This window comes from Lolium perenne, chromosome 3 (assembly GCF_019359855.2).
Source record: "Lolium perenne isolate Kyuss_39 chromosome 3, Kyuss_2.0, whole genome shotgun sequence".
Classification (NCBI taxonomy): Eukaryota; Viridiplantae; Streptophyta; class Magnoliopsida; order Poales; family Poaceae; genus Lolium; species Lolium perenne.
The window spans coordinates 293241366-293250239 of record NC_067246.2 but is presented as its reverse complement, the minus strand read 5'-3'; the positions used below and the strand labels follow the sequence as shown (position 1 = coordinate 293250239).

The 8874-nt window shown below is 42.9% G+C and overlaps 1 long non-coding RNA gene across 1 annotated transcript; it reads right to left on the bottom strand.

Moving 5' to 3' along the window:
• Positions 1-2216: 2216 nt before the first annotated feature.
• On the bottom strand, positions 2217-5708 carry LOC127345168 (uncharacterized). The gene is made up of 5 exons (XR_007878477.2): positions 4830-5708; positions 4060-4720; positions 3639-3691; positions 3143-3208; positions 2217-2416 (listed from the first exon to the last, which is right to left on the bottom strand). It is a non-coding gene; the product is annotated as an uncharacterized lncRNA (long non-coding RNA).
• Between the last annotated feature and the right edge of the window lie 3166 nt (positions 5709-8874).

The following is an 8874-nucleotide window of genomic DNA, read 5'->3' as shown; positions in this document are numbered from 1 at the left end:
GATTGCTATATTTGTGCTAGAGCTTTGGTTTTGAAAACAAGAAACAATTTTGTCAACGGTAGTAATAAAGCATATGTATCATGTAAATTATATCTTACAAGTTGCAAGCCTCATGCATAGTATACTAATAGTGCCCGCACCTTGTCCTAATTAGCTTGGATTACCGGGATTATCATCGCAATGCACATGTTTTAACCAAGTGTCACAAAGGGGTACCTCTATGCCGCCTGTACAAAGGTCTAAGGAGAAAGCTCGCTATTGATTATTCTCAACTTAGACATCCATACCGGGACAACATAGACAACAGATAATGGATTCCTCTTTTATGCATAAGCATGTAGCAACAATTAATTTTCTCATATGAGATTGAGGATATTTGTCCAAAACTGAAACTTCCACCATGGATCATGGCTTTAGTTAGCAGCTCAATGTTCTTCTCTAACATTATGCATGCTCTAACCATTTTAGTGGTAAATCTCCCTTACTTCAGACAAGACGAACATGCATAGCAACTCACATGATATTCAACAAAGAGTAGTTGATGGCGTCCCCAGGAACATGGTTATAGCACAACAAGCAACTTAATAAGAGATAAAGTGCATAAGTACATATTCAATACCACAATAGTTTTTAGGCTATTTGTCCCATGAGCTATATATTGTAAAGGTGAAGAATGGAAATTTTAAAGGTAGCACTCAAGCAATTTACTTTGGAATGGCGGAGAAATACCATGTAGTAGGTAGGTATGGTGGACACAAATGGCATAGTGGTTGGCTCAAGGATTTTGGATGCATGAGAAGTATTCCCTCTCGATACAAGGTTTAGGCTAGCAAGGTTTATTTGAAACAAACACAAGGATGAAGCGGTGCAGCAAAACTCACATAAAAGACATATTGTAAACATTATAAGACTCTACACCGTCTTCCTTGTTGTTCAAACTCAATACTAGAAATTATCTAGACCTTAGAGAGACCAATTATGCAAACCAAATTTTAGCATGCTCTATGTATTTCTTCATTAATAGGTGCAAAGTATATGATGCAAGAGCTTAAACATGAGCACAACAATTGCCAAGTATCACATTATCCAAGACATTTTAGCAATCAAAAGAAGCCTGGTGACCGGGTGTATACGTGAGCACGCGCTCAATGCTTGACACGTGTCCCCCATTAGGGGATGTAGTTATCCCCACTAGTTTCTTAGTACATCCTATCATTGCAGGTGATCACAATTATGTGTTGCGGGACCCACTTTTCGAATTCAAAAAAGTGGGCCCAGATGCTACACACCTCATGGCTCTACATTTGAATTTAAACAGTGGGACCCAAGTACAATGGGACCCGCTTTTCAAATTCAAAAAAGTGGGCCCGGATGCTTCTTACCAACTGGCCCTACATTTTAGATCAAACATTGAGATCTACACCTGCAGTAAACGAAGCTAGGTATAATACAACTTGAAACCTTTCTAGTTTGTCGTACCATACTAACACCCTCACTATAGTTCATACCGTACTAACACCACTCACCATGCGTAACACCCATCACAACAACTGCTACCAATTATAGTGTCTAATCCGGGATGTATGATACAATTATTCCAAGCAAACACATCTCTTTTTATGCTCGTATAGTAAGCAATATGACATTAAACTTAAGATATATTTTTTACTTTGCCCCAGGTTATAGAAATGAGCCTATATTTTATCACCATAGCATTTTCTTGTTTATACACCATAGAAGGAGAGGTAGGAGAAGATGAACAGAACATCGATATGTGGTCACATTGTAGAAAATATCTAGACACCAATCATGGTAGTCACGGGAGCAAGACTCCTCATATTTTCAGTCCTTATCATCTCACGCTCATGCACACTGCTGTAGGCTGTTGTATGTTTTGTTATGTACTCCCTCCATTCTAAAATGTAGTAAGATGTTGGGGAAATGTTCCGACCAGGTGAAAAAACACTAAAAAGTCCTTCCTACCCTTGATTTGTTTCAGATCGCACATCGCGATTCCCCTCGCGATCGCTTCCTCCTCGCGGATCCTTCTTCCTTGCCTCGCCTTAGCCCAGGTCCTCGAGCACGATCTCTTCACCCAGGAGCACCTCGACCACGATCTCATCGCCCAGGTGCTCCTGGGATCTACCTCCACCATGATCCCTCGCCCAGGAGCACCTGGTAGCTGCTTCTCCTCCGCCCAGCCACGATCATGTGGGATCTGCTTCCCCTTCGCCCATCGACCATCAGGTCATCAGGTGCTCAGCGAAGAGCTGGCTCTGCCTCGATGTTCAACTGCTCGACCGGATGCTCCCGATCTCTGCATCTACTCCACCTTCGGCCTCCTGCTGCTCCTCCTCCGCCCAGCTATTCCACTTTCATCACCCAGCAACACCTAGCCCTGATCTCCCTGAAGCACCTGCAAATACCCAGCAAAAAATTTGACAGAGCAAATAACAGCAGATTTTCAAGTTTCCAACAGAGATGACACTATGTGTATGAGTATGTTGTGTGTTTGAACATGTTATGTGTACTTGTTGTTGTCTCCAATAAATTTAGTTGTTATTATTCTAATTATTCTATGAGTAATGCCACCGCAAGCAAGCAATGCAATACTTTACTTACTGTGACATCATCTTTGTTATTTCGTCAGTCTCGTACAGTTAATGCAGTGCAGTAGCAGAAAGGAATTGATAGAAACTCTCAAGCAAATTCACTATCAATTGGGATAGCAGCTGGGAAATTGAAACTTTTTTACAGACAAACTACACTAACTCCTATAGTTGTTGATATTGTGCACACACATTAGACAGGCTACAGCAAGTAGCACATCAGGGCACACACAAATCAGTAACTATAGCACATCAGTGCACACATATCCCTGAGATTACAACAATTTTTGAAGCAAATCAGTAACTGCAGCACATCAGTAACTGCAGCCTAGCAGTACTCCAATTTCTAAAAATTAAAGTAAACAGAGAAAATTACTCTGCTTATTCTCAGAATATGCTTACTAAACAGAGCATCATTTAACAATTTGAATATAGGACTGCTCTGCTTGTTCTCAGAAAAGACACACATCATGTCAGCATGGCATTGCTATGCATTGCGCTAAGAGAGATGGGACTGAGTGCAAAGGGAGTACCTTTCTGAGTTTCTTTTCGAGACGTGGCGGGGCAGGCGATAGTCTTCCCGCAGCATTGAGATCAACCTGCATTGTGTTGACATCAGAAATGTCATGAGTTACTTTCAGTTTAATGCACATTATCAAAATCGGGGAAGTTGGTGAAGGTTCATAGTCCCCAATAACATGAATAATCATGCACAAGGGTCAACAAGTTTTAATAATAAATCTTGGAAAATCTAGACATGAGTAAATAAACAAAAATTCCCGTGCATAGATCAAATTCCCATGCACAGATCAAAGACGAGAGGTTTATTCAGGCCATGCTAATGGATGTCTAAACTGTATATGGATGAATCATATAATGGTACTCCCCAATACAGTTTGATACTTTCATGTCTTCAATTAGTCCGTTAAAAAACAAGCTAATGCTTAATCCAAAAAGGTCACAGGGACACATAATTGAAACGCTGATCGTAAAATTGAGTATTCAATAAAAAAGCAACAAGGCACATACCTTTATCCATCAGACTACACGTGCTACCAGACTGAACTCAGTTTCAGCTTTCCCTACAAAATGAATAACAAAGTTCAATCATAAACCAATGAAAGAAGAAGAGATCGGGTACAAAGCTAGGGAAAGAATTGGACATCACACAGACTGATTGTTGGAAGATACAACACTGATATGTAGGCTATCTAAACCTAAACAAGAATTGAAACCCTGATTCTTGGAACAAAGAACATCCTATTGCAGAGCTGCACTCGGTCATCTAGCAGAAAGTTGATGCTGTAATGACTTTCTAATAAATTCAGTTGCAGATGCGACCCATTTACAATATAGCATCACCAATCGGATGAACTGTGCAACAATCACAAGCTGAAGGCGTATGGGGATGAAATGGACATGTTGGATGATTGGGGAGCATGGCGATTACCCTGATTCATGCCGTCTTTGTTTTGGTTGCCGTCGAGCAGCTGCCCGACCTCGCGGCGCATATGGCGCACTTGCACCATTCGCATCTCGTTGTTCCTTCTCACCCTTGAGGCAGAACAGGGGCGGATGGAGTAGAGGGTCAAGCTCCGTTGCGCGTCTCCCGTGACCAGGTCTTGAAATAGAGGGGCGAGCTCCATGACCTGCTGCACGGCTCTGGGGACGAGGGGTCCGATGTCGTCACCCAGGATGAGCGTGACGGGGCACGAGGTGCCGTTTTCCGGGCGGGGCACACAGATCCAGTGCCGGCACTCGCCGATCCAGCGCCTCCGTCACCCAGAAACTGAGAAATTTATTGTTTTACTTCTAGAAATTTCTCAATTAAGTTAAAAAAGTTAATTAGAAAACTAGGAATCACAATAAATATCCCACAAAATTTCACAAGACTAAAATTAAAAGATTCACCATGAAACCAAATTCACCAAAACCAATCAACTAATTCACTGATCCCATCACCAAAATCACCATCAATGGAAAAATGCCATTCACTAGGAATCGCAGAAACAAAGGAAAAAATGCCGTGAGAGCCGAGGATAGCATCGCCCTCTCTTGGCTGCTGCACTAATTCCTCTCCACAACTCGGCGGTTTGCTCTCTTGGCGCAAGCTGTAAGAACAACAAGGATATAATTGCTCAGAACCAATCCAAGAACGAAAAGGGGAATAAAATCAGAATATGAATTGAAAGAAGCGACCCATCGGTTTGCTTAACTGACCCCGCGCTCGATGCATCCCTGGACCAGCCGCGGCCCGACCCCGGCGACGGAGAATCGGACCTCCCACGGAGCATGGCCGCCCCTACCAGCCATCGCTGGTGCGGGGCCAAGCGCGTGCATGAACGATGCGCCCCTTCCTCCGTTCCCCTCGACACCGAACAGGACCGGCCAGCCGCAACATGTACCTGGCTCGGAGGTCCTTGTTCGCTCCTCCATGCGGGGCTCCACCCCTGCCCCCGTGATCCGTACGGACCAGGCGGCGGCCTCGGGGGACTTGTGGACAGCGAAGAGGCAGCGGAGATGCGGGACAGGATTCTTGGTTGCCTTTAACGGCGACCTCGTCCACGCGTCCCAGCCACATCTCGGCTGCCGTCCCAGGCTACAACGGCGACTTCGACCGTGCGTTCCTGGCATGCGCCGGAGGCTGCGATGGGCAGGAAACGGGAGCTGGTGGCGGGCATGGACGAGGAGGCGGCGGGCAGGAACGAGGAACTAGCGGTGAGCTGCACGGCCTCGTCCTCCTCGGGGGCGCCCTTGAGCAGCTCAGCATCTACCGCGTGAGGCTCGTACCTGGCGGAAGGTCGGAGCACGCCCCATGCGCCACTAGGGAAGAGGAATCGGCGGCGAGCTGCACGACCTCGTCGTCCGCGGTGGCGCCCTCGAGCATTCTGGCCTCCCGTCACCAGAGCGTGCCGTCCGAGGGTAGCTAGTCCCCTCATCCATGTGTATGTATGGACAAGTTCTCGCTGCTGGGGATGCCGATGCGACCGGCGGCGACGTGGACGGCGAGCACGACGCGATATGGAGTTGCGGGGCGGATGGGGAGAAGAAGAAGATTAGGAGATGTCATGGCTAGTTCGGTTCTGTGCCTACCTTACTTCCTAGATTAGTATCACAGCAAAGGATGTGCTGCCAGCTGCCCTATAAATGCTTACCAAGAGGAAGTCACGGGTGAATCAGAGCGTGGATCCGCGTTTTTTCAGTCTTTGGCGCCAAGCGCTGTACTACCACGGTTTTTCCCGACTTGGCGCCACAACGTCCCGCGCGAAACCCCACCGCCAAAGGATACACTAATGATTGGCGCTACCAATCAGATAATCGCGGGACCCGCAGCCCACGGGAAGCCCACGGGAAGCACGCTTACATAAGGATAAGACAAAGTTAGGGCATCCGATCTGTGTGAAGATAACCTGATCTCAAAGCAAAACGTGTGGCATCTAGAGGGTGCTCACGTATACACCCGGTCACCAAATCCACTCTCTTTTAGCAATTACTACATGTATCATTTTCCAATTCCAACCATATAACAATTTAACGAAGAAGAAACTTTCGCCATGAATACTATGAGTAAAGCCTAAGGACATACTTGTCCATATGCAACAGCGGAGCGTGTCTCTCTCCCACACAATGAATGCTAGGATCCATTTTATTCAAACAAAACAAAAACAAAAACAAACAGACGCTCCAAGCAAAGTACATAAGATGTGATGGAATAAAAATATAGTTTCACTAGAGGAACCTGATAATGTTGTCGATGAAGAAGGGGATGCCTTGGGCATCCCCAAGCTTAGACGCTTGAGTCTTCTTGATATATGCAGGGGTGAACCACCGGGGCATCCCCAAGCTTAGAGCTTTCACTCTCCTTGATCATATTGTATCATTCTCCTCTCTTGATCCTTTTTTTTGAACCAAAACTAGTAGGAGAGGCTCCTACTATGATATTATATTAAAACCACAAGTTTACATCATCTCGGGTGCATACACCCAATTACATCAGATCACCAAAAGAATCAAAGTCTATGAAAGTCTATCTATAAATAAAGAGATTGTGGCTTCCAGGTTTTGGCTAACCCTGAACCTTAAGAGATTAAAATCTGCTACTACCCTTGCCTTCCAGGATGCTATCGAGGGTGTGATTCCTTTAAAAATGAAGTCATTCCTTTCTTTCCAAATCCCCCACGCAGCTATAGTGAAAATCTCAAAGAAAAGGCTCCCCTGGAAAGCTGATTTAGCTTGTGTTAACATGTCAAAACAAAACAACTCAAAACAACTCCACACCAAACTCAAAACAACTCATTAGAGGGTTAGTGCACAATCAAAATTTACATGTTAAGAGGTGACACAATCATTCTTAACACTTCTGGACATTGCACAAAGCTACTGAAAATCAATGGAATCGAAAAATCCATCAAGCATGGCAAAACAGGCAATGCGAAATAAAAGGCAGAATCTGTCAAAACAGAACAGTTCGTAAAGACGAATTTTATTGAGGCACCAGACTTGCTCAAATGAAAATGCTCAAATTGAATGAAAGTTGCGTACATATCTGAGGATCACTCACGTAAATTGACATAATTTTCTGAGTTACCTACAGAGAATTAGGCCCAGATTCGTGACAGCAAAGAAATCTGTTTCTGCGCAATAATCCAAATCTAGTATGAACCTTACTATCAACGACTTTACTTGGCACAACAATGCACAAAACTAAGATAAGGAGAGGTTGCTACAGTAGTAACAACTTCCAAGACTCAAATATAAAATAAAATTACTGTAGTAAAAACATGGGTTGTCTCCCATAAGCGCTTTTCTTGCCTTTCAGCTAGGCGCAGAAAGTGTATATCAAGTATTATCAAGAGACGAAGTGTCAACATCATAACTTGTTCTAATGATAGAATCAAAAGGTAACTTCATTCTCTTTCTAGGGAAGTGTTCCATACCTTTCTTGAGAGGAAATTGATATTTAATATTACCTTCCTTCATATCAATGATAGCACCAACAAATAAGAAAAGGTCTTCCCAATATAATGGGGCAAGATGCATTGCATTCAATATCCAAGACAACAAAATCAACGGGGACAAGGTTATTGTTAACGGTAATGCGAACATTATCAACTCTCCCCAAAGGTTTCTTTGTAGAATTATCAGCAAGATTAACATCCAAATAACAATTTTTCAATGGTGGCAAGTCAAGCATATTATAGATTTTCTTAGGCATAACGGAAATACTTGCACCAAGATCACATAAAGCATTACAATCAAAGTCATTGACCTTCATCTTAATGATGGGCTCCCACCATCCTCTAGCTTCCTAGGAATAGAAGTTTCGCGTTCTAGTTTCTCTTCTCTAGCTTTTATGAGAGCATTTGTAATATGTTTTGTGAAAGCCAAATTTATAGCACTAGCATTAGGACTTTTTGCAAGTTTTTGTAAGAACTTTATTACTTCAGAGATATGGCAATCATCAAAATCCAAACCATTATAATCTAAAGCAATGGGATCATTGTCGCCAATGTTGGAAAAAATTTCAGCAGTTTTATCACAGACGGTTTCGAGCTTTAGCGAGTTTCAGCAGTTTTTCGCGCTTTGCATTAGAAGTGGAAATATTGCCTACACCAATTCTTTTACCATTATTAGTAGGAGGTGCAGCAACATGTGTAGCATTAGCATTACTAGTGGTGGTAATAGTCCAAACTTTAGCTATATTGTCTTCTTTTTCATTTTCTTCTCTTTCCCACCTAGCACGCAATTCGGCCATCAATCTTATATTCTCATTAATTCTAACTTGGATGGCATTTGCTGTAGTAACAATTTTATTATCTATATCCTCAGGTTTAGCAGCCATTTTATTAATTAAAGAAGATTGTGACGCAGACATGTATGAGATTCGGTTTTCAGCATTTGCAAGTTTAGTTTGCAACCCAGAGATCTCCATATTCAGATTTTCAAGTTGATTTCCTATATTCTTCAACAAGGTAGATTGCTCATTCATAGTTTTAGTAAACAATTTATTTTGCTCATATTGTGATTGCATAAAGTTCTTGGTGGATCTTTCAATTTCTAACATCTTTTCCTCATTAGGTGAAGCATATCTACCATAAGAGTTACCATTAGCAGGATCTGGCCTAGAATTATTATAATTGTTATTTTTAATGAAATTCACATCAACATGTTCTTTTTAAGCAACCAATGAAGCTAACGGAACATTATTAAGATCAACATTTGTCCTACCATTCACAAGCATAGACATAATAGCATCAATCTTATC